Raw genomic sequence first — 26,876 nt, 5'->3', positions numbered from 1 at the left:
TTGCACAAAAGTACAAAGAAAGTGTCTTATACTGCTAGTCAAAAGATGTGGCTTTCATCTTCCTCTAAGTAATTTCTGCCATTTATGAAGACTGACCAAAAACATGTTGCAAGGAAAATTGTTAAGTTGCCTAAAAAAGAAAATGACTATAGTATATTTGTTTTGAGCCAAAAAATTCCAGGCACTTAACTGGTATTAACAATTAGTCCTCACAGATGTTTTTAAAACTTAATTATAATAAATACTATTCTTATTTAATTTGCATGATGTAGTGACAAATACCATAATAGACTATGGCTGAGGAATTGAGACCCAGAGAATTAAAGAAAGTGGCCTAAGGGACTTCAGTACTATAAATACACAGAATTATTAAAGAGAATTAGTAATAAAAATATAAAAGAATATAACCCTTCTACAAATGTATAGCATGTCACTTGTTTCCCTTCAACCAAATACTGTACAATCTACCTGTGTAGAGCAAACTTAATTTTCTAATAGTAAAATATATTACATAATATTAGAACCATTGAAGAAGAATAAATATCTAGTAATCAATCAAAAAGCGTTTCCAATAAAACAGTGGCCTCTTCATATTCCCCATGTTTCACTATCTACTTTATTTTCCTCAAAAATATAGACACCACAAGTATTTAGAAATTAAGAGGGCATGATCCAGGACGTCCCTGGTGGTACAGCGGTTAAAAATCTGCCAGCCAATGCAAGGGACACAGGTTCGATCCCTGGTCCAGGAAGATCCCACATGCTGCAGAGCAACTATGCCTGTGAGCCACAACTACTGAGCCCACACGCCACAACTACTGAAGCCCACATGCCTAAAGCCCGTGTTCCGCAACAAGTCACCGCAATGAGAAGCCCATGCACCACAATGAAGAGTAGCCCCTAATCGCCACAACTAGAGAAAGCCCGCGTACAGCAACGAAGACCCAACGCAGCCAAAAATAAATATATTAATTAATTAAAAAAAAAAAGAAATTAAGAGGGCATGATCCAAATTTTTAAACACACATGTAAGATGGGGTCCTTGGCTAGTTCTTGAAGGAACTTTTCACATTGTCTACCTCATGAATATATTACTGGAAAATATGTTCCTAAAATTGGGGCATATACTCTATTGAATATACTACACTTACCTGATTCATGCTAATGACCTGTGGAGGTAATAGCTGGGAGCAAGAGAAACTTAGAATGGATAGTGAAGGAGGGAAATGATGAACACTAGTTGTGACCTGAGATTAACTGCTGTTGTGGGAGACTGTAGCTTGTCCCACTAATCTTCCTTTTCTAGGTTTCCCCTTAGGAAAAGAAGCCCACAGAAACCATGGCAAATCTACTTCCCAGACATACATGAAGAAATGGACTTGTGCAGAACAAGAGGTTTACTGTGGTAGCCACTGAGGTACCACACCCAGATCTCCCTTTAAGAGATTCTGCTGCAGGGAGCCTAGCTGATTGACAATTGATACACTTTTGGCTCTCATGTTTTTGGGTCAGGCCATACTTCCTCTAGGCTACTCCCAGCCAATGAGCACAGCAGGGTATAAGAACCAGTTCATTCCTACACAAAGCAGGATTCCTTTAACTGGCAACTTCAGCACAGGGACTTCCCATTGGCCTGGGTGAGATTTTCTCAGAATTGCTCTATGGTCTGAGGCTCTTCCCACACAATCCTTCCTTCTCTCTCTCCTGTCACAGGTGTTAGACTTGCCTCACTCTCCCTATATGCCCCTTCTCCTTTCCCCTTTGTCTTTCATAAGCATTCTCTCCAATGAATCCCTTATACATCAGATTTCATCTTCCTGCCTGCTTCTCCAAGGATTCAAATTGACACACGTTACATAAGAGTTTAGCCCCCTGGGTTAAACTCATAACTGTTTATAGCAAGTATAAACAATTTCTTGGAAAACTATATAGACAAATAGATGGCTTAATATTAGAAGATATATTTTAACTTAAAAATAATGTTAATGCAAATATACATGTAAATAACTGAATGGTTTTAAGGTCTTAATTAGCAATCAGAATATCTCCTGGGTTTGATCTTAGAAGGTGTATCTATCCATCATTTAAGCACTATTTTCTAGTTTTGGGGTGGTGTGATTATGTATAGCAGAATTCTTCTCCATTCAGAATCAAATTCTACTCTCTCACTTGTTCTTAGCTCTTAAGGGTGGCTATGAGATATTAAGGACCTGTATTTCTACGTGTGGTTGAGTAAGGCATATCAGCAGAAGTAAAAACAGAAAGTAAAAGAAGGAGAGGTCAATTATAGTTCACGGTTTATTCATATTTTATAGTGCAAAGCAAACAAAAATGGAAACAGCAAACCCTGGGCATCCTCAAAGCCAACTGATACTGGACCTAATTCACCTACCTTGTGTCTCAAATACCATTCTATACCATGCTGGGAAAGCTGTGGATTCCTTGAGGGTATTTGTCTTGATTTCCTAAAAGAAAAAATAAAGTCATAGTCACTTGGCTTTTTTTTCCTCATCATGTGACAAAATCATATGATATCCATGAAGAAAAATGAAAGGAAGTTTGATTTGGGGAAAAAGGAACAGTATCATACTTTCTTGGCTTATTTCTAAGCCCCTCACCTTAGAAAATAACCAGCACTTAATAAAAAAACTTTAGGACTTCCCTGGTGGTCCAGTGGTTAAGAGTATGCCTGCCAATGCAGGGGACACGGGTTCGATCCCTGGTCTGGGAAGATCCCACATGCCATGGAGCAACTAAGCCCATCGCCACAACTACTCAGCCCATGCTCTAGAGCCCGCAAGCCACAGCTACTGAGCCCGTGCGCCACAATTAGTGAAGCATGCGCACTCTGGGGCCCGGGTGCCGCAACTACTGAGCCCGCATGCTGCAACTACTAAAGCCCACATGCCTAGAGCCCGTGTTCCACAAAGAAGAGAAGCCACCGCAATGAGAAGCCCACGCACCGCGACGAAGTGTAGCCCTGGCTCACCGCAACTAGAGAAAGCCCGCGCACAGCAAAAAAGACCCAGTGCAGCCAACAACAACAACAAAAAACCTGTATGCTAAATTTTTGACAATAAATGTCAAACATCAAAATGGTATTGAAATTTTGAAATATCAAAACTGATACTTTTATATTGTAGCAAAATAGCTCCCTTTACTACAGAGTGAATGTGAATTGTGACTCCAGGTTGATAGAGAAGTAAATGTGATAAAAAATGTAAATATTAGATCTTCATTATTTTAAATGTTTTAAGGGATAAAAATTAGGGACTCTCCAGAGATAATGCTGCTTGGGGTGTGTGTGCAGTGTTTATTTTCTATTATCTAATGAATGCACTTAAGTGCAAATACTTGTGAAGGACATCTATTCATTCAATTAATATTTACCAATTTCCCACAATGTGCTAGGTACTATACTAGGTTTTAGGATATCTGGAGGGACTTGAAAGGGGAGATGACTTCCTGTTTGGCCCAAGAGACACCTTTAGCTCAGTTATTCTTAGAAAGTGATAGCCTACTGATTTTGTCTCTTGATGAGGATTTCATGTGTTATTAAATCCTGGATTATGTTGTTTCTTTCAGTTCTCTTTCTGTACTGTTGTGCAAATTATGTCTAATACATAGAATCTAGACACCAATCTGCTGAGTGTTTTTTGAAAAGAGATGCCACATCTGAAGAAATTCTAGAGAGAACAGAGAAAATAGACAGGAGGAATTATCAAAGAAACAAATCAAAGTTTGTTAGAACTAAAGGACTCAAGTCTCCTGATAAAGGACCTACTGAGTGGCCAGCAGATTAAATAAGAAAAAGGCTCACAACATGGCATATCATGCACTGGGGAAAAAAGGAGAAGACCTAAGAACTTTCAGAGAGAAAAAACATATGAAAGATCAAGAACTAAAATTTCATCTCACTTCTTGAGACCAACACTGGAAGCTAGAAGAGAGTGGTATAATGTCTCAAAAATCTTCTAGGAAAATCATTTCTAATTTAGAGTTCTATACCTAGTCATGTTATCAATTAAGCTTACAGCCAGATGAAAGACAATTCCTGACACATAAAATCTCAGAAGCTTTGCATTCTTTCTTAGAAAGCTACCACCAAAAAGAAAGAATAAACTAAGAAAAAGGAAATGCTCATGAAAAAGAGGGAGAAAAGCAATAAAGAAGACAAGGGTCTAGGTACTAGGAGATCTACCATAGGAGAGAGGTGAAGGGGATTCTCAAATTGATAATGAAGGCAAGTTCATGAATAACAGATGTCCAGGAGGCCAACAAAACAAAAGGTAAAGACAGGGGGTTCCAAGAGGCACAAAAATAGCTTTTCTGATGAGTTGGAACATATAAAGAAAAAAGATATTAATTCACAATAAATATTTATTGAATATTCACCTTGACCCACAAACACTATCCTCATGGAGCTTTCATTCTAGCACAGGGAGTAAGATAATAAACATAATAAAGAAATAAATTCTATATTAGAAGGCAGTAAATGTTATTAAAAAAGAAAAAGTAAAGCAGGGTAAGGAAGATTAAAATTGCTCTAGGTGGGGAGGGGGGTAGGGTGTATATGACAATTTAAAATACAATGGTGAGGATAAACCTCACTGTAAAGTGACGCTTCAGGTAAGACCCAAGAATTGTACTGGAAAGGATTGGAATTAGGGAATTAGTCATGTGGCTATCTGGCAGAAGAACCTTCTAGGCAGAGGGAACTGCCAGTGGAGGTGAAGAAACATGAGGGGGAGAGGTGCCAGAGTGGTAGTAGAAAATGAGGTCAGAGAGGTACGTGGTGGGGGATGTGTCATGCAGGGCCTCGCAGATCACTGAAGAAACTGGCTTTTCTCAGAGGGAAATGGAGAGCTATTGTAGAAGTGAAATGTTTGGCTTACATTTTAAAAGGATCACTCTGGCTGCTTTGGGAGAATAGACTATAGGCAGATAAGGGTGGAAACAGGGAGATACAGTAAGTCCCCTACATACGAATGAGTTCCGTTCCAAGAGCGAGTTCACAAGTCCAGTTTGTTCATAAGTCCAACAAAGTTAGCCTAGGTACCCAACAAATACAATCAGCTATGTAGTACTGTACGGTACTTTTATAATACTTTTATAATACTTTTCACACAAATAATACATAAAAAACAAGCACAAAAAATAAAGAAAACATTTTTAATCTTACAGTACAGTGCATTGAAAAGTACAGCAGTACAGTACAACAGCTGATACAGGGGCTGGCATCAAGTGAACAGGCAAGAAGAGTTACTGACTGGAGGAGGGAGAGGAGGTGGGAGATGGGTAGAGCTGAGGGATCATCAGCAACAGGAGACACAGGGCAAGCGCAATTTCACTCACGCCTGACTCTGACGGCACAGGTTCTGGTTCCTTGCTGGATTCAATTCTATCCAACCTCTTGAATAAACGTTCGCATGTTCACATCTTTGAAAGTTCACAACTTGAAGGCTCGTATGTAGGGGACTTACTATAATAAGGAGGCAATTGGATTGCCTAGTAATTGCCTAATAAAGAAGCAATTATCCCAATAATTCAGGCAAGAGATGTTGGTAGCACACACTACAGTGGTACATCGTGGAAGGTATGAAAGAGGAATTAGTGATAGACACACACAAAACTAAGCAAAGTTAAGAAATGAGTAAAGTATTAACTACAGGAAAAACAGAAATGATATAAGAAAGGAAAGGTCATAATGATGGAAACACAAAATGTTAATTTAATCAAATATTATTGATATATGGTTATATTGGGAGGGTATGTGGCGAGAGTATGGTTAATTTCTTTAACACTAAGAGATCCTACAAATTACTTAAAAAAAAAATTAGCCCAGTAGGAAAATATGCAAAGGATATAAACAGACAGTTCAAAGAAAAAAAAAAATAAAGGACAAAAAGAAGTTGAACTTCCCTCAGAATAAAAGAAAAGAAAATTAAACCTATACCAAGACATCATGTTTCACCTAATTAGATCGGCAAAGATCCAGAAGTTTGATAAAATTCTGTGTTGGGGAGGATATGGGTAAACAGGCATTCTCATATGTTGCTGGTGGGAGTATAAATTGGTATGGCAATTTGGCAAAATCTACCAAAGTCACATACCCTTTTCGGTTGGACATGGAGATGGGCCTCCCAGGTATCCCCTTTCAAGGAAGGTCTTCTTGTCCCAGCTACTGGAAGATCTGTCAGCTGACAATCTTCAACTGTCAGCCCCTGCAAGTTTTGCCTCAGCTGCAAAGAGTTGCCCCATCTAAAGTCAGTGCCTTCTTGGGGCAGCCCACTGCTGGAGGAAGGGGTATAAAAGCCTTTTCCACCCAATGTGGGCCAATTCTGGTAGGTCATTTCAGCTCCACAGCTTCCTTGTGGGGTTGGCTGAGGCTGCATGGGGCACCTTCAAAGCTCAACTTCTCCTTCTGCTCAGTCCCACTTCCTCCTTCTCCCTTCTGCAGATGTTGAACCCAAGGGCACTGCCTAATAAACAAACACCCTGAACTCTAAATTTCTGCCCCAGAATCTGCTTCCCAGAAAACCTAACCTGTGAAAAATTTGACCCACAACTCCACTTTTAGGAATTTATTCCATAGATTACCCACATATCAGCAAAACAATATATATTTGAGGTTACTCTTAGCAGATTATTTTTAGAGGAAGAATTAGAAACACTCTAAAGGTCTGACTAAACAAATCAGGTGACTGATTAAATAAAGGCATGTCTATACAATGTAATACCACATAGCTATAAAACTGAGGAATCCTTTTATGTATAAAAAGGTCTTCAAAGGGTATGTGGGTGTGTTTATATTTGTACACGCATGAAGGATGTATAAAAATTAATGTCATTTGTTGCCATGAGTAGATTTGGGTGTCTCAGGGACTGAGGGGGAAGAGAGATTTTTCATAGCATATACCACTGTACTTTTTAAATTTTAAACCATGTGAATGTGTTATAAATGATTAGAAATGATTTTTACTAGTCAAATTATTTGACTTTTATACTACTTATAAAAAACTATATATGGATAACTTTGATAAACTAAAAATTAAATTTAAAAAGACTTGCTTGTTAAATAAGAAATTAACAAATTGTGCAAAATGATTCCCATTTTTTAAAAAAACTATATACATTCAGATAGACACATTGATAGAAGCATGGAAAAATTTAACAGCGGTTTTATCTTTGTGGGTAACATCAGAGTAGAGAGAAGGACTTATATTTTTTTGTCTCACACACTTCTCAATTGTTTGAATTTAAGGGCATGCATATGTTTGTAATTAGAAAGTAATGTTTAAGAATTATGGGACAGACTAAAACTAAAAAATAGGACACCCCATCCCACCCCCAGTTTACCAATTATTTTAGAGGAAACTTTTGATGATGCCTATAGGAAGTTGAAAAATTTTCTAAAATAATTTAAGGAAACTGGAATAAGTGTACCAACTTTGTTTTTTCTCCTTTGTTTAACCTTGATTATTCTAAACAATTATCTCAGTTAATTTCTTAAAACATCTAGAATCAAATTTTAGTTGCAAATATAAAAATTTCCTGCAACTGGGATTAGGATTTTTTTTTTTTTTTTTTTTTTTGCTGTTCGTGGGCCTCTCACTGTTGTGCCCTCTCCCGTTGTGGAGCACAGGCTCCGGATGCGCAGGCCCAGTGGCCATGGCTTACGGGCCCAGCCGCTCCGCGGCATGTGGGATCCTCCCAGTCCGGGGCACGAACCCGCGTCCCCTGCACCGGCAGGCGGACCCTCAACCACTGTGCCACCAGGGAAGCCCGGGATTAGGAATTTTTTGAGAGGTGCTGGGATGTGGTGGTGCCTGGGAGGGCAGCCCGGTCTGAACTTCTGGGGACCCCCTGATTTGCTGTTAACATTAGAGATTATCTAGTCCTTAAAGGTAGTGGTTGAGAAACTATATTGTAATGAGCTTGGGGAAGGCAAAGGTCACGTTATTCAATCTATTTTTCTGTATTCCTTCTGTCTTGTGTCCCGCAAAGTGCCTAGCACTTAGTAAGTATTCAATAAATATCTAGGTAGATAGATATAGATTAAAAGGAGTAATGGGTACAGTAAGCCCTTGATTGTGGTTTTTTTTTTTTTTTTTTTTTTGCGGTACGCGGGCCTCTCACTGCTGTGGCCTCTCCCGTTGCGGAGCACAGGCTCCGGACGCGCAGGCTCAGCGGCCATGGCTCACGTGCCCAGCCGCTCCGCGGCATGTGGGATCTTCCCGGACCAGGGCACGAACCCGTGTGCCCTGCATCCGCAGGCGGACTCTCAACCACTGCGCCACCAGGGAAGCCCAATTGTGTATTGTTTAAAGTATATTTCTTTTAAACCTCAAGGCAACTTTTTTGTTTCATTTCAACTTTTTGAGAGATTAGGATGGCTATTTTTACAAAAGAATAGCAGGCTCAGAGGAGGTGAGAGAACTTGAACTTGTTCAAGGTCTAGGAAAGGTAAACAACTGAGCATTGTTAAAGAGATAAGGAAAGATCAGACCCTGGAGGAAATTCTGTGCTACATAAAAAAGATCATGGCCTTTTGTTAAGTAGGGGATGGAGAGCCATGAAGGGCCTTATGAAATAGTAAGGGAAGCAGCCAACCAGTCTGGGTTTGGGCAGAACATTAAAATGGAGTGATACAGAGTTTAGCATGGCCCCCACACAAGAATGCCATGAAAATTTGTGAAGGGGTTCATATTTTTAAGGAAATTTTTCTTTTTCAGCTTTTTATTGTATCTATATCAAACCTTATGCTGTACACCTTAAACTTATACAGTGATGTATGTTAATTATATCTCAATAAAACTGGGGGGAAAAAAAGTTCTTGAGACCCATGTGAGAGACGAAAGTGGCCTGAACTAGCTCAGTTAGTTGGGGTGGAGTGGAGGGTGCACTTTTTTTTTTTTTTTTTTTTGCTGTACGCGGGCCTCTCACTGTTGTGGCCTCTCCCGTTGCGGAGCACAGGCTCCGGACGCACAGGCTCAGCGGCCATGGCTCACGGGCCCAGCCGCTCCGCGGCATGTGGGATCCTCCCAGACCGGGGCACGAACCCGTATCCCCTGCATCGGCAGGCGGACTCTCAACCACTGCGCCACCAGGGAGGCCCTGGAGGGTGCACTTTTTGATAAGCATTTAGATTTTAAATTACCTTCTAGATAAGGTGCTCTTTTGCCCAAAGATGTAATGAAGATGACTTGAGTGAACAGGTAGATAATGGTGCCATCAACTGAAATAGAAAATGAGAGAGCAGGAGGAGGTATTTGAGATAAGAGGATGAATTTTGTTTTGGATATATTAAGTTTGGTTGTTGAGGCCAGCCAGCCATGAGGCCACTGAAGTGGGCAAAGTCTCTTACGTGTGGCAGAATGAACAGGTCTAGGGTTGGATGGTAACTGGAGGCTCAAGTCCAAACTCCACCAGCTGACTGATTCTGAACATAATCTGTGACTGTATTTACTATTGTGTTTAGAAAGTCCCCTTGACTGCATCTTTTTCCCTAGCCCTGTGCTGTCAAATGCTGTCATTTAGCCATGTGTGGCTATTGAGCTCTTGAAATGTGGCCAGTCCAAACTGAGATGTGCTTGGGGGGAAGGGATAAATTAGGAGTTTGGGATTAATATATACACACTACTATATATAAAATAGATAAACAAGAAGGACCTACTGTATAGCACAGGGAACTATACTCAATATCTTATAATAACCTATAATGGAAAAAATCGGAAAAAAAATATATATATAGATATATATGTATAACTGAATCACTTTGCTGTACACCTGAAACTAACACAACATTGTAAATCAACTACACTTCAATTAAAAAAAAAATCCATGGGGAATTCCCTGGCAGTCCAGGTTATGTTGCAGGAAGGGGGACCCCTTCCAGGGCCCGAGAATGGGCTCTTTTCTAACACTTGGAAATGAATTGTCTGAGGAGACACACATGCTGACAAAGCAAGAGACTTTATTGGGAAGGGGTACCCGGGTGGAGAGCAGGAGGGTAAGGGAACCCAGAACTGCTCTGCCACATGGCTCACAGTCTCAGGTTTTATGGTAATGAGGTTAGTTTCAGGGTTGTCTCTAGCCAATCATTCTTTTTCTTTTTTTCTTCTAATATTTATTTATTTGGCTGTACCAAGTCTTATCTGTGGCACACGAGATTTTTAGTTGTGGCATGTGGGATCTTCAGCTGTGGCGTGTGGGATCTAGTTCCCTGACCAGGGATTGAACCCAGGCCTCCTGCATTGGAAGTGCAGTCTTAGCCACTGAACCACCAGGGAAGTCCTTGGCCAATTCTTCTGACTCAGGGACCTTCCTTGTGGTGTGCACATTGCTCAGCCAAGATGGATTCCAGCAAGAAGGATTCTGGGAGGTTGGTAGGATGCATGGACTGGTGTCCCCTCTCTCCTTTTGACCTTTCCCAAATTCTTCCAGTTGGTGATAACTTGTTAGTTCCACATTCCTTACCAGGATCCCCTGTTCTAAGATAATGCATGCAAGTGGCTACTATCTTGCCTGGCCAGGGTGGGCGGTTTCAGTCAGTGTTAACAGTGCTAACAGTTAGGACTCAGCTCTTTCACTGCCATGGCCCGGGGTTCAATCCCTGGTTGGGGAACTAAGATTCTCACAAGCCATGCAGTGCGGCCAAAAAAAAAAAATCAAAATCAAAATGTGAGTATAAAATAAGTATAAAATACACACTGATTTCAAAGACATGTTATCAAAAAAGAAAAGACTGTAAGATATCTCATTAATAATATTTTATGTTGATTACATGTTGAAGTGATATTTTGGATATGTAGGGTTCAATAAAAATATACTATTTAATTAAAAAAAGGAATTGTTTTTGCCTTTTGTAACATCAGTTGCTTTCCTTCTTACTGGTAGTATATAATCAACTAAAATTATAAAAGATAATTACCACCTGACTAGTAATAATAGTGGAAATAAAAAAACTAAATAAATTAAAAGGTTCATGATGAATGTTCTAGCCCGTTTGGGAATGAAATCTAAGAGAGAGAAATTGGAGAGCCCTTAACTTTTTTCTTTTTAAAAACAATTTAAACTTACAGAAAGATTGCAAGAATAGGAGAGAGAACTCCTGAATATTATTTGTTCAAGTTCACAAACTTTTAACATTTTGCTGCATTTGCATTCTCTCTCTATATATATTTTCATTTATTTTTTCTGAACAATTTGAGAATAGATTGCATGTATTATGCCTCCTTACCTCTTCATACCTCGGTGTGTATTTATTATGAATATATATATTACTTTATATAATCATCACATAGTTATCAAATGTGGGAGCTACTTTTTTCTAATCTATGGTCCATATTCCAATTTTGTCAACTGTTTCAATAAATCTTTTATAGTATTTCCCCTGCTCTGGTACAAGTTCCAGTTTAGATCACGTATCGACGTTGCCAAGTCTCTTTAGTCCCTTTTATATGTAACAGTTCCTCAGCCTTCTGGGGGGGGGTCTTTCATGACAGTTATTTATTTATTTTAAAATATTTATTTATTTTATTTATTTATTTTCTTGGCTGTGTCGGGTCTTAGTTGCAGCATGTGGGATCTTTTGTTGTGGTGCGCAGGCTTCTCTCTAGTTGTGGCCTGCAGGGGTTTTTCTCTCTCTAGTTGTGGCACGTGGGCTCCAGGGCACATGGGCTCTGTAGTTTGCAGCACACTGGCTCTCTCATTGAGGCACGCGAGCTCCGAAGTTGTGGCGCGCGGGCTTAGTTGCCCCGCGGCATGTGGGATCTTAGCTCCACGACCAGGGATAGAACCAGCGTCCCCTGCATTGGAAGGCAGATTCTTTACCACTGGACCACCATGGAAGTCCCCCTCATGACAGTTATTTAATAGAATGTTCTTCAATATGGGTTTGGTTGATGCTTCCTCACGATTAGATTCAAGTGATATTATGTCTTTCTCAGGGTATCACATCAGGAGGCATATGATCACTGATCAAAGTGTTGCCTAGTTTCTCCACTGTATAGTTACTTTTTCCCCCTTCTAACAAATACACAATCTGTGGAGAGATACTTTGAAGATCTGCAAGTATACTGCTTATCAAAATTTCCCCCTAGATTTAGAATCCACTGATGATGTTTTCCAAACCAATCTTTTCTATTATAGTTGCAAAATGGTGATTTTCCAACTCCACCACTCTCTCTGTATTTATCAGTGGGCATTTTCTTTAGAGAACAGCTTTCCTTTTCCCCCATCTCCCTCTCTTTCTCTCTCTCATTAGAATACACGAATGAATTCTTATTTTATTCAATAGATCATAATTCATTACTGTTCTTATTTTGATACTCTAGTTATCCCAGATTTGCCCACTGAGAGGTCCTTCAAGCTGGTTGCTGTTGGCATGCCCCCATTTTATTTTCTGCGCACTTTCTTATTTCTGGCCCAACAAGATGTTCCAGATCATCTTGTACCTTCCTGCCCTAGCCCTGAAATCAGCCATTTCTTCAAGAAGCTTTGATTCCTTTTCATGGGGAAAGGTATTTAGAAATCCAGATCTGTCTAGGGAGTCTTTAATTTTGAAGTTATTTTCAATCATAAGATCCAGAGGAATATATATCAATTTTTATAAATCATCATATTTACGGCTGATTTAGCTATTTCCTTTTTTTTTCTTTGTGGTAAGAAGGAAGGAAACATTAAGCTTATTTTAAAATGTTTTTCATATTTACTTGAATAGAATTCTAGCTACAATATTAGCAAAGAACACAGATTGCAATAGCAACTATGGATCATAAGTCTCTCAATAGTTGCTTGAATATAATATATCCTCAAAAGAAATTTGTGGGCTTCCCTGGTGGTGCAGTGGTTGAGAGTCCGCCTGCGGATGCAGAGGACATGGGTTTGTGCCCCGGTCCGGGAAGATCCCACGTGCCACGGAGCGGCTGGGCCCGTAAGCCATGGCCGCTGAGCCTGCGCGTCCGGAGCCTGTGCTCCGCAACAGAAGAGGCCACAACAGTGAGAGGCCCGCGTACCACAAAAAAAAAAAAAAAAAAAAAGAAATTTGTGATAGGTTTTGAAATACTATAAGCTAATCTATGGAACCCTGAAGATAAGTGTAATGAAACATGGGACATCTCACTGAATTCATTTTAAAGAAATTAAAGAAATTGAATCAAAGCTCTATAAAATAACACTTTTGTCATCAGATTCTTGTTGCAAAAGATGTTTTGCTTCTTGTGCTGCAAACTGCTGTGGTAATATCTCACATTATTTTTATGTGATAAAGGCAGATGAACTATAAAATGTTTGAAATAAGTACATCAATTTCTATTTTTAACTGAATGAAATTAAATATGTACTCTGTCTCTTGATAACACAGGTCTTTGTACAATGATATACTTTTGAAATATTGAAGATGAAATAAAGAGATCACATTTTATGTGTGACAGTACTAGGGACAAAGACCAAGTCCATTTCTCTGTTGCATGTACTTTGTATTCATTCCCAAACCCATCATTATATGGGAATACTCGGGTCACTTTTTAAAAATCCAAATTCCTGAGCATCACCCTGGTGCACTTAAACATCATATCTCTTACTCTAGGAATATGTATCTTTAAAATCTCCCCAGATAATTCTGAGATAGTTGATCATAAAGCTGATTTGGGAACTATTGAACGTGGCAGAAAATACATTTATTCCAGGGTGTAAGTCTCATTATATATACATAAGTTGCCTGAGGGCAGGAACTGTGCTTATAAATTTTTATAAGCCCAGCACCTATTATGAGCCTTGCATATAGTAGACATTCAATATATGCTTAAGAAAATAATTTTAACTTCAAATTTTATTTGAGTCTTAATATTAGTTTGTGCAGGGGATATAAACCCACTTTAGTGATACTATATATTCATGTGACAGGAACCTCCTTGCATAGCAAGCTGAAAGACAGTATTGGATTGGTGGACTGATTTCTAATGTAGAATGTAGTTGTGTTCAGTTATGATCCTGAATTCTGCTAACTTACTCTATGCTCCTGATAAATGAAGAAAGAATACTCCCGTTTACAAGATTGGTTTATTCTGTAAATTATCTCTGTCTTGTTCCTCTTTCCACTAAATGTTCCACTTGATGACAAATGGTTTTAAAAAAAAAGTAGCTAACATTTGTATGGTTTAAAACAGAGGTTCTCAAAGTATGGTCCATGGACTCCAGGGGTTCCCTGAAATCCTTTCTGGTGATCTATAAGGTCAAGACTTTTTTCCTAATAATAAGAAGCTATTATTTGCCTTTATCACTCTCCTTCTCTGAGTGTACAGTGGAGTTTTCCAGAGGCTACTTGATGAGTGATATTGAAGCAGATTAATGAAGAAAAATATGAGAATCATCTGTCTTCTGTAAGCTAGACATTAAGAAATTAACAAGAATGTAAAACCATGCTGTACTTATATTTTTGAAAATATATAGTTTTTATTAAAAATATGTTGTTTATGTTAACATATAATGGGCTTATTTTTAATGACTAAAAAAATTAAAAATTTCCAGTTTTAATTTCTAAAACATGATAAGTATTGATAGCTATACATACATAAACAAAAGTTGTTTGGAGTCCTTAATAATTTTTAAGAGTGTAAAGGGGTCCTGAGACCAAAGAGTTTGAGACCAGTGATTTATGTTTTTACAGGTTACTTAATAATTAGCTGAACTGGTTATTTAGTTTTATACAGACAAATTTTGACCGAAATCAGTATTGAATTTCACCAAGTATTAAAAATTGATCTTTGTTCAACATTTATGTATTGATAACTTTTTTCTTATTCTGAGACACACTTGACTCAGCTACGAGTTAAGATTCCAGGAGCCCCCAGAGTTCTGGAGAGTAATCTATGACACAACTTGAAATTCCCATCATCAGCGTGAATGGACATGCTGCCTGAGAAGGATACCGTGCTAAGTGCCTGCTAGTAAACCTGGAAGGATGTCTTTATCAGATTTATCATTTAACAGAGAACAGGCTCTAAATGGAACGTAACACAGAAAAGGCACATTTTGATAGCTGAGAAGCAAATCAGCAAATTCCTAACTCCTGTGGCAAGTAGATCCAGAGGACAGCAGATTGAAGAAAACTGCTTAAGATGTCCTTGGTGACCTTTCGATTAGGTCTTTGCCAGCTCCAGCATTTTTTGAGTCACTTAGGGGTCTTCACCTGCTTCCCTACCTGCAATGGAATAAAAATTTCCATCGACAGGGTGGTTGTAAAGAAACACTGGGTTGCCTGTAAAGTGCTAGCAGCAGTGCCATGAACACAGTAATTTGTCGTTCTTAGGGTAGTGGGGAGGGACGGTCCTTTGAGAAGAAATGGAGAATAGTTTTTCTGCTTACTTCCCAACTTAACCCAGTGATAGTTCTGTCTGCCTCCTTTTGTTTCCTTGGTTGTAGCTTTTCTACAGCTCTAAGTAAATTCTTGAAGAAATTTGTATTTAAAAGTTCTGTCATATCATTATCAAAATATTGTCATTCTATTTCCACAGCAGAAGAGAAGACCCCTCTGGAGCCTCAGTTCGGATAGCAACATCAGAGAAAAACATGCTCCTAACAGCTTACTGACTAAACTCTCCAACAACATTAGTTTGCAAAGAGAACATTTGAGAAACCTCACAGTAGAGGAAGCGGTGAGGCGGTTTCTAAATTGGAAAAAGCTTCAAGGTCAAGAAATAGGCAAATTTTGTCAGACGCCTAAATCGCATAGATGCAGTTCGGAAAGAACAATTCCCAACTTACTGTGGTCCAATTTCCTTTTCACTGACTCCTTTTTGCTTCGCCGGCATGTAAAAGGGTACCAACAAGGTGGCAGCAGGCACAATAAATCTCTTTAAAAGACTCCTGTACCCCTTGTGTGGGGGGGGCAGGGAGGGAGGAACGCCAGAGAAAAAGCCAGAGAGCTTCTGGGTACTCTCTCATCTTCCCGCCTAAACACTGAGGGGGCGGGGCCCGAGGCCGGGGAGGGGCCGGTTGCTTCCCTGGGCTCTCCCCACTCCTTTTCCTCCGTGCCCCTCCCACACTCATTTCACCACGATCCCGACAGGCTCAGCGGCTAGGGGAGTCACGTGAGGGTGGGCGGTGGAGCTGGAGGCTGGTCTCGCCTGTTTCTTCGTCTCTATGGTTTTCGGAGGTGGGCGGCTTTGACGGAGAAGCAGCAGGAGGAGCAGCTGGAGCTCCAGCGTGGACGGGTAAGTCCTGGACTCTGAAGGGTCTGAGGAGACAGCCTTTTAGGAAAGACGTAAGGGAAGGGGATGCGAAACAGCTTTAGGGACTTGACCTCCGGGGCCGGCTGTTTCCGGCTGTTTGTCAGCTCTGGGGTCAGGCGACTTCTCTGGTCGAGTGGGATAGCTGTCTCTCCCTGATGTGCTCAGTTTAGGGGTTTGAGAGCAGTCCTTTGTCCTGCCTGCTTCCCTTCCTCAGCTTTCCTTCACCTCACCCAGTCCCTTCTCCCTGTCCCAGGGGAACTTCTACTACCGAGTTCCCAACCTCAGGGTTCACTTGAGCGCCGACGTCCCTCTTCTCACGGGTGACCAGGGACACATTCTTGGGATTTGTGGATGTGGTTGGAAGTGGGTGCGGAGTTTACAGTTAGATCTCTGATGGGGGAAGTATTAATCTTTGAAACGAAGAAAGAAGTGGAAAAATCACTGGGACCTGAAGGAACATAACGAAGCGCAGGCTTCTTGGACTGTTCAGTTTTTATCTTTCCCAGTGCCGTAACCAGTTTTCATTCTCTGTCAAGTTTCCTTCTCACCATACTATCCTGGCCCACAATACCATGCTTTGAGAATGAGCCAGGCGTTATTGACTCAGTGTGACTGTTGGGAAAAGAGTTTAAAACGAACTGTTCTTTAGGTTGCGATCTCTGTTATGTTATAGTTTATGGTTTCTTTATCTTCTCTTTCAGATGCCTAAAAAGTATTGTAGATATTTGTAAATATAAGTAGAATAACCATATTATAGTTAAGGGACTAGAGTAAAATACTTTATTTTCCTTGTGGTACCTGGAAAGTCCTATTTTATTTCTGTTTTATAAGTATCAATAGATGTGTCTATCGGTTTGGAGGCAGTTTCTTGAGTATACCTTTGTTTATGTTAAAGTATTCCTTTGAGTTACATGTGCAAGTGATCTAGCAGTAGAAAGGAGTAAAACAGTTTGGGGTTGATAGCTGTAGGAGAGTTTAGGTTTCATTAAACTGTATGACAAATTAATAAAATGTCAGCATCTTGGCCAACTGGTGTTGGCCAGTTCGACCACCCGTTATCTTCCTAGCGTTGGGTAAGGTATTGAGCTTGTTAAATATTGCCTTATTCTAAAAAATTTTTAGAACCCACTGCCACTTGTTTGTGAGAAGGTGGCTCTTGCCTCCAGCTGCTCTAAGTGTCCTTACTGAGGATTATAAGACACAAAGTAATGCTAACAAAAAGGAAAGATTCAGGAGTTGGTTTTGTGCCTGGGGAGAAAAGGAAAGAGTGATAGAAACTAATAAGAGCAAGAGAACAAAAGAGTGTCTTGCTATCTTCATTTATAATCTATAGACATTTACTATATTCAGTAGACTTTTAAACATTTCCAAGGGGTGCATTTTGAGAGTGACTTTCCTGTATTTAACAATGGTATGTAATTTCTCCCATAATGCAATATTATGTAAAATAATTATAACTGAAAGATTTAACTGACACTTAAGATTTTATATTATTCAGAATTATAGGACTAAAGTAATTGATAAAGTTATTATACCTAATTTGGCCACTTTCAATCTTTAGTTTTCCCTCTTGAGCAATTTTTACAATGGCTGCAGCAATTGCTGAATGTTTACCATTTTTTTTCCGTAAGGAGTAGAGTTTTTTTTACTATTTCCTTTAAAAGAGAACCAATGTTTTAAAAAAAGTTTACTCACAGCTTTTTTCCCCCCACTCAAAATGAAAATAGCTTGATTTGTGCTAAGGGGAAAAGCTGATTCTTTTTAAGTAGAAGTTTACTCACTTTGGTAAATTATGAGAAAATTATTAATGCTTTTAAGACATGAAATATTGATATCTCAGCATATTTGAGAAGAAAACACAGGGGTAGTATTTTTAAATGTTTTATATTTCCTATTATAAAAGTAATATGTGCTTATTTTTGAAAAATAAAAACATTGTAGAAAGTATGACACAAAGTTGAAATCCTAATTTATCTTTTCCCTGCCACCAGGTAACCACTAGTTCCCCTTGCATTTTTGGGAATCAGTGTGGAAAAGCAGAGTCTGGAGTCAGACTCCCTGGGAAAAATGGTACTAATAGTATTAGGCTTACATCCTACAACCTCAGAAACTCCAGAAGAGAGATTTCCCTTTCGCTATGATAACACCAAACTACTACTGTGTGGGAGTCTCCTTGGCCTGACTTGGGTCATTGCCCATCTTAGAGGCAATCTCTGTGGCCAGAGAGATGGAACGCTTTGTGTGGCCAGGATTGGATCTTATTCCCACCCTGGAGTGGGGTGGAGGGGGATACATTTTCAAACCACGTGAATTAAGGGTAGGTGACATACAGTTCCTAAAGGAAAATTGAGGTATCATTTCCTGGAGAAGGCAGAAAGATTGCTGGGCAGACAAAAACAGCAGATGTTCACTAAAATAATTTTACATATATTTAAAAAAAGTAATTGCTTTCCTTTCCCAGTATAAATTAATTGTATTTTAAAATTTACATGTTGATTTTTCCTTTTTTAATGTGTATTATTTTATTAATTTATAAAACTTGAAATTTAAACTCTTTGTACCTATTTGTATTGTTATTACATGTATAAGTATTCATGCTCTGGAGTATTCAGATTTTCTAACTTTAAATATATTGTGTATTTGTCCAGCTTGTTAAAATTGATTATTGGTAAGTATTTTTTTGTACTGTGGGTGAACTTGATTATATAAACTGTAGTTTATAAACAGTAAATAAAAGTGTTTTAGGAGGGGATATGGGAACATATGTATATGTATAACTGATTAAATTTGTTAAATAAAAAAATAAAAAAATAAATAAAAAATAAAATTACATATGTAGGGAATTCCAAAAAAAAAAAAAAGTGTTTTAAATATTTAAGTGTATATAGTAAATATGATTACATGCTGATTCTTTTAATCCGTGTTCAAAAATCTGCATAGAAACGACTTCATTTTGAGCATTGTATAAAATATAAAAGATAATTGTCACTAATTGTTGTCACTGGGTGTTAACTTTAAAACTACAGTTAACGTTAATGTCTGGTTTTATATCTTTATGGATTATTCTGACAATTCATTATATTTTAAGAGAAAATATAATAGAAGCAACATGTTGTTTACTCTTGTTTTCATTTAAAAGATGTTAGTACCTCGATTCAATGGACATTTGAACTTTTTTTTTTTTTTAGAAGATGTTGGGGGTAAGAGTTTATTAATTTTATTTTATTTATTTTTGCTGTGTTGGGTCTTCGTTTCTGTGCGAGGGCTATCTCTGCTTGTGGCAAGCGGGGGCCACTCTTCATCGCGGTGCGCGGGCCTCTCACTATCGCGGCCTCTCTTGTTGCGGAGCACAGGCTCCAGACGCGCAGGCTCAGTAGTTGTGGCTCATGGGCCTAGTTGCTCCGTGGCATGTGGGATCCTCCCAGACCAGGGTGCGAACCCGTGTCCCCTGCATTAGCAGGCAGATTCTCAACCACTGCGCCACCAGGGAAGCCTGACATTTGAACTTTAATTGCTAACATTGGTGGCTAACAATTGGCTAACAGGCTTTAGTTTAGACAGGCAGGTCTATATTCTAAAACCCAACTCCATCACTTCTTGATATTGAGCAAGTTACTTAATCTTTCTGAACTTGAGATTATTTCATTTACAAATGGAGATGATAATACCTATCTCATAAGGGTCTTGTAAGGATTAATTAATATATGCCAAGTGCCTAGGATGTAGTAGATTTTCATTAAATGTAATTGTTAATAATAACAATGACAAAAAATAATGTCTAGAAGAGTTTATTTTCCCAATTTCAGAATACTTAGCCCCAGAGAATTTAAAATATATAGGTGTCTGCAGAATTAGCAAGATTGTTCTTTATTCAGTCTTGATTTTAGCAGGTTTTAAAATTCTATATTGCGTATATAGCAATAAACAAGAAAACTTTGTTTGAACTACATAATTATTAGCAGACTGCCTAAGTTTTTAAAGATTGCTTAAGCTCACACAGCTTGATATATATAAAAAATACAACCCAGTCAAAAAAATGGGCAGAAGACCTAAATAGACATTTCTCCAAAGAAAACATCCAGATGGCCAGCAGGCACATGAAAAGCTGCTCAATATCACTAAGTATTAAAGAAATGCAAATCAAAACTACAATGAGGTATCACCTCACACCAGTCAGAATGTCCATCATCAAAAAATCTACAAATAATAAATGCTGGAGAGGGTGTGTAGAAAAATGAACCCTCCTACACTGTTGGTGGGAGTGTAAACTGGTGCAGCCACTATGGAGAACAGTGTGGAGGTTCCTTAAAAAACTAAAAATAGAGTTACCATATGATCTTGCAACCCACTCCTGGCCATGTATCTGGAAAAGATGAAAACTCTAATTTGAAAAGATACATGCACCCCAGTGTTCACAGCAGCACCATTTACAATAGCCAAGACATGGAAAAACCTAAATGTTCATTGACAGATGAATGGGTAAAGAAGATGTGGTACATATATACAATAGAATATTACTCAGCCATAAAAAAGAATGAAATAATGCCATTTGTAGCAACATGGATGGACCTAGAGACTATCATATTAAGTGAAGTAAGTCAGACAGAGAAAGACAAACATATATCACTTATATGTAGAATCTGAAAAAATGATACAGATGAACTTATTTACAAAACAGAAACAGACTCACAGACATAGAAAACAAACTTATGGTTATCAAAGGGGATAGTGGGGCTGGGGCAGGGGAGAGATACATTAGGCGTTTGGAATTAACATATATACACTACAGTATATAAAATAGGTAAACAACAAGGACATACTATATAGCACAGGAAACTATACTCAATATCTTGTAATAACCTAAAGTGGAAAAGAATCTGAAAAAGAATATATATATATATATATAGAGAGAGAGAGAGAGAGAGAGAGAGAGAGAGACACACACACACACATATATATGTGTGTATAACTGAATCACTTTGCTGTATACTTGAAACTAACACAACACTGTAAATTAACTATACTTCAATTTAAAAAACATAAAAAGTAAAGATTGCCTCCTCCAAGTATAACTGTCAGGCTGGGAGAATGTATTGAGTGAATTTTACACAAACTCTGTGCTCAGTAAAGCTCAGTAAGTGGAAGATAGCGTGTTCCTTCACTATATAAGGGGAGCTAAACATTGAGCACCTTGGAAGTTCAGATCAGAATTTATGGTGACTTTAGGTAATTGGGGTATAGTTGTTTTACAATGTTGTGTTAGTTTCTACTGTATAGTGAAGTGGAGTTCCCTGTGCTATACAACAGGTTCTCATTAGTTATCTATTTTATACATATTAGTGTATATATGTCAATCCCAATCTCCCAATTCATCCCACCGCCCTATCCCCACCTTGGTGTCCATACGTTTGTTCTCTACATCTATGTCTCTATTTCTGCCTTGCAAACAGGTTCATCTGTACCATTCCTGTAGATTCCACATGTATGCGTTACTATACGATATTTGTTTTTCTCTTTCTGACTTACTCTGTATGACGGTCTCTAGGTCCATCCACATCTCTACAAATGACCCAGTTTTGTTCCTTTTTATGGCTGAGTAATATTCCATTGTATATATGTACCACATCTGCTTTATCCATTCGTCTGTCGATGAGCATTTAGGTTGCTTCAATGACCTGGCTATTGTAAATAGTGCTGCAGTGAACATTGGGGTGCATGTGTCTTTTTTTTTTTTTTTTTGCAGGACGCGGGCCTCTCACTGTTGTGGCCTCTCCTGTTGCGGAGCACAGGCTCCGGACGCACAGGCTCAGCGGCCATGGCTCACGGGCCTAGCCGCTCCGCGGCATGTGGGATCTTCCCAGGGCACAAACCCGTGTCTCCTGCATCGGCAGGTGGACTCTCAACCGCTGCGCCACCAGGGAAGCCCTGCATGTGTCTTTTTGAGTTATGGTTTTCTCTGGGTATATGCCCAGTAGTGGGATTGCTGGGTCATATGGTAGTTCTATTTTTAGTTTTTCAAGGAACCTCCATACTGTTCTCCATAGTGGCTGTATCAATTTACATTCCCACCAACAGTGCAAGAGGGTTCCCTTTTCTCCACACCCTCTCCAGCATTTATTGTTTGTAGATTTTTTGATGATGGCCATTCTGACAGGTGTGAGGTGATACCTCATTATAGTTTTGATTTGCATTTCTTTAATAATTAGCGATGTTGAGCATCTTTTCATGTGTCTCTTGGCCATCTGTATGTCTTCTTTGGAGAAATGTCTATTTAGGTCTTCCTCCCATTTTTTGATTGGGTTGTTTTAGTGGTTACTGTGTTGAACAGTGCAGATATGAAACATTTCTATCATCCCAACACATTCTATTTGACAGAATTGTTGTGGATTATTATAAATATACTTATATCTACATTTGCTAGTTTCAGATGATAGTTAATTTGTATTTCAATCATGTTCCTTGTTCAAATAAAACTTACTTTTAGATATGGAAATTGTATTTTTAAAAATGATCAAGTAGATTCTATTGTAATGTATTTCAAATAAAGAAGCATTGCTAATTTTCTTGGGTCTTTGATCTATGATAACATTTAAATTAAGTTGTTTCAGAATTTGATTATCAACTTAAGCATTGATATCATCTGACTTTCTATCCTCATAATTCCTGAGATGGTAATGAAGCATAATGGTTAAGAGCAATGGCCTTGGTATCAGAGAAACCCTCCCCTGCCATCCACTGGTAAATTTCTTAAAAGTGTTGAGCTTTGGTGTCCTTCTCAGTAAAATAGAAGTGATAATAATGCTTAGCTCAGGGTTATTGAGGATTAAATAAGGTAATGGATATCAAACATTTAGCATAGTATCCCTCACAGAGTAGTGTTCATTAGATGCTAGCATTAAAGAGAATTTGAACAACCAGTTGTTTACAAGGAAAAGAATTTTTTGAAAAGTTGGGGAGATTGGAATATGGACTGGACATTAGATGATACCAGGGAATTATTGTTAAACTTGTTAAGTATAACAGTGACATGTTTATGTAGAAAGAAAGTCTATATTTTTGGAGAGGCATACTAAACTATATAGCAGTGAAATGATACCATGTCTGAGAGTTGCTTTAAAATAATTTACAAAGACAATGAGGAATAAAAGGGACAGAAAAATTGATCTTAACTTCCATTTCCTGTGAAGAAGGAATAACAGGGACCATATTTACCCTCCCACCTGGAGCCGCTAAAAGGGGAGACAAAATATACAAAACAGTTGTTTCCTGGATTTTGGACATTGTGCAGCAAAGGAGAGTGATCCCTGAGAGATGGGAAACAAATGAGGTGAGCTCTGTGATTGTCCTGGCTTGCTGCCTGGAGAGCATTTCCCAGCTGCAGAGTAGGGAGGGCGAACCCAGGCAGAGCACAGTGGTCTTCCTGAATTGAGAGAGTCTGGGGAGGCCAAGACAGCTGGAGTTTGCAGGGCAGAATGCTAGAGATGAGAGAGCCAGAAGGAGGGAGAACCCTCATGTATTCAGCTGAGAATTGATCAGTGACTACATGTGAGGAAACTACCCGAGGCTAGGAAAAGAACTACCTGAAAAGAGCGAACAAAGGCAGGGATAGTGTTTTTTCCTACCAGCCAGAGTCGAATATATTTTAACAGGTCACCAGGTGGAGTACAGTAGTCTCCCCTTATCTGTGGGTAATACATTTGAAGACCCCCAGTGGATGCCTGAAACAGGGGAGTACCAAAGCCTGTATATACTAACTGGTGAGTAGCATATAAAGCATGAATATGATGGACAAAGGGACAATTCATACGGTGGCAGGCGGGACGGGGACGGGACACAGAGCGGGACAGTGTGAGATTTCATCAGGCTACTCAGAATAGCACATAGTTTAAAACTTATGAACTGTTTATTTCTGGAATTTTGCATTTAATATTCTTGGATCAAGCTTGTTAACTGTTGGTAACAAGCTACAGAAAGCCAAACCACAGTCGGGTAAATTAACCTTAAACTAAACACTGCTCTGACCCAGCCAAAAAAACTTAAAAACAAGACCTGAAACAGTCAAACTGTTTCCAAGTAACATATTCATGTCCTAGAACTAAGCTCAAGAATAGATTCAGGAATACAAAAATATCCAGCACCGAAAAGGTAAAATTCACAGTGTCTGGCATCCAATCAGAAATTACTAGGCATGCAAAGGAGCAGGAAAATATGACTCATAATGACAAGAAAAACAATGAAAACTGAAACAGAAGGACACAGGTGATAGAATTAGTGGAGAGGGATGGTAAAAGTTTTTTAAAACTGTATTCTGTATGGTCAGGAAACTAGAAGAAAGATTGAATGTTTAAATAGAAACACAGAAGATATGAAGAAGACCCAACTGAACCTCCAGAGGTGGAAACTACAATGTCTGAGATGAAAGATACACTTGATGTTATTAATGGCAGATTAGACATGGGAGAAGAAAACTTAAGTCAAGATGTAACTTCCAGTTTACAGGAAATAAAGGGGCTAGAGAAATATTTAAACCAGTCTACAAGGAAGCAATTAGATAAATACAGAACTTGAGAAATGCAATATAGATGTCCTGTTAAAAAATTAGCGTTGTGCTGTGATTGCACAGTGTGGTGAATATACTTAATATAAGCTTTAAAATGGTTAAAATGGTAAATTTCATGTATATTTTACCACTGTTTTTTAAAAAATTACCATTTAAAAAAAAAACATTTAGGGCTTCCCTGGTGGCACAGTGGTTGAGAGTCTGCCTGCTGATGCAGGGGACACGGGTTCGTGCCCCAATCGGGGAGGATACCACATGCCACGGAGCGGCTGGGCCCATGAGCCATGGCCGCTGAGCCTGCACGTCTGGAGCCTGTGCTCTGCAACGGGAAAGGCCACAACAGTGAGAGGCCCGCGTACCGCCAAAAAAAAAAAAAAAAAAACATTTAAAAGTATACAATTGGCAGGCATAAAGTGTATTTGCATTGTTGTACAATTATCACCACCATTCATTTCTGGAATTTTTTCTTCTTCCCAAACAGAAAACTATACCCATTAAACAATAACTCTCTACTTCCTTCTCCCCTCAGTCTCTGGCATCACCATACTACTTTCTGTTTCTCTGAATTTCACTACTGTAGGTTTGTCATATATTTGGAATCATATAGTATTTGTCTTTTTGTGATTGGCTTGTTTCACTTAATGTAAGTCTTTAAGGTTCATGCATATTGTAGGATGTATCAGAATTTCCTTCCTTTTTCTTCAATTTTAAAAATTGTGGTACAATACACATAATATAAAATTTACCATCTTAACCATTTTTTAAGTGTACACTTCAATGGTATTAAGTACATTCAGATTCTTGTGAAACCATCACTATCATCCATCTCAAGAACTATTTTCATCATGTAGAACTGAAATGCTGCATCCATTAAATAACTCTCTGATACCCCTCCTTCCAGTCCCTGGCAATCACAATTCTACTTTCTGTCTCTGTGATTTTGACTACTCTAGGTGCCTCATCTAAGCAGAATCATACAGTGTTTATCTTTTTGTGACTGATTTATTTCACTTAGCGTAATGTCATCAAGATTCATACATGTTGGAGCATGTGTCAGGATTTCCTTCCTTTTTATGGCTGAGTAATATTCCATTGTGTTTATAAACCACATTTTGTTTATCCATTCATGTTGATGGACACTTGTGTTGCTTTCACCATTTGGCTACTGTGAATAGTGCTGCTATAAGCATGGGTGTACAAATACCTGTTCAAGTCCCTGCTTGCAGTTCTTTTGGGTATATACCCCAGAGTAGAATTGCTGGATCATATGGTAATTCTATGTTTAATTTTTTGAGGAATTGCCATACTGTTTTTTATAGTGGCTGCACCATCTTAAATTCCCATTAGCAGTGCACAAGGATTCCACTTTCTTTTTTTGTTCTTTTTCCTAAGGATTCCACTTTCATATAATGAATAAACAAACATATAATAGCCATTCTACTGGGTGTGGATAAATTTTATGTTATGTATAGCTAATAAAATAAGATTAGGGTGGTCAGGGGAGAAAAAGATTGTATATGAAGGAACTATCCTAGATTAGAGAGATTGGAGAAACAAAACCAAAGATAGTACATTTTTGTGTGGATCCTAGTTTGAAAAATCAGCTATATATTTTGTGGAAGTTTGAATATGTACTACTATTAGAAGATATTAGGAAATTGCAATTAATTTGAATAAGTGTGATAATGGTATTATAGTTATGTAGGAAAATATTATTGAAATATTTAAAGTGTTTTAATGTCTGTAACTTTGAAGCTGTCTGCCTTAAAAATAGCCTGATAGACATAGATAGATGAAGCAAATAGGTGAAATGTTCATTGTTCAATCTAGGTAATGTACATGTGGTGTTCATAATAGTATTCTTTGAAATTTTCTGAGTATTTGAAAGTTTTTAAATGAGCTATAAAGGTTTGATGTTAATATCTTTTTTAAAAAAATTATTTATTCATTTATTTATTTATTTATTTTGGGCTGAGTTGGGTCTTTGTTGCTGCGTGCAGACTTTCTCTAGTTGTGGCGATGAGGGCTACTCTTCATTGTGGCGCGTGGGCTTCTCATTGCAGTGGCTTCTCTTGTCGCGG

At 38.5% G+C, this 26,876-nt stretch overlaps 1 protein-coding gene across 2 annotated transcripts in view; it reads left to right on the top strand.

The window, feature by feature from the left end:
• Positions 1-16,077: 16,077 nt before the first annotated feature.
• Positions 16,078-26,876, top strand: part of MICU1 (mitochondrial calcium uptake 1) — a 205,998-nt gene continuing 195,199 nt past the window's right edge. For both annotated transcript variants that reach the window (XM_082630641.1, XM_082630640.1), the window contains exon 1: positions 16,078-16,217. The gene's annotated coding sequence lies outside the window, so the exon portion shown is untranslated. The remainder of the gene's footprint in view (positions 16,218-26,876) is intronic.

The sequence above is a fragment of the Mesoplodon mirus genome, assembly GCF_964341445.2.
Source record: "Mesoplodon mirus genome assembly, chromosome: 2".
NCBI lineage: Eukaryota > Metazoa > Chordata > Mammalia > Artiodactyla > Ziphiidae > Mesoplodon > Mesoplodon mirus.
The sequence above is the reverse complement of the archived record's forward strand: the minus strand, read 5'-3'. Positions and strand labels throughout refer to the sequence as shown.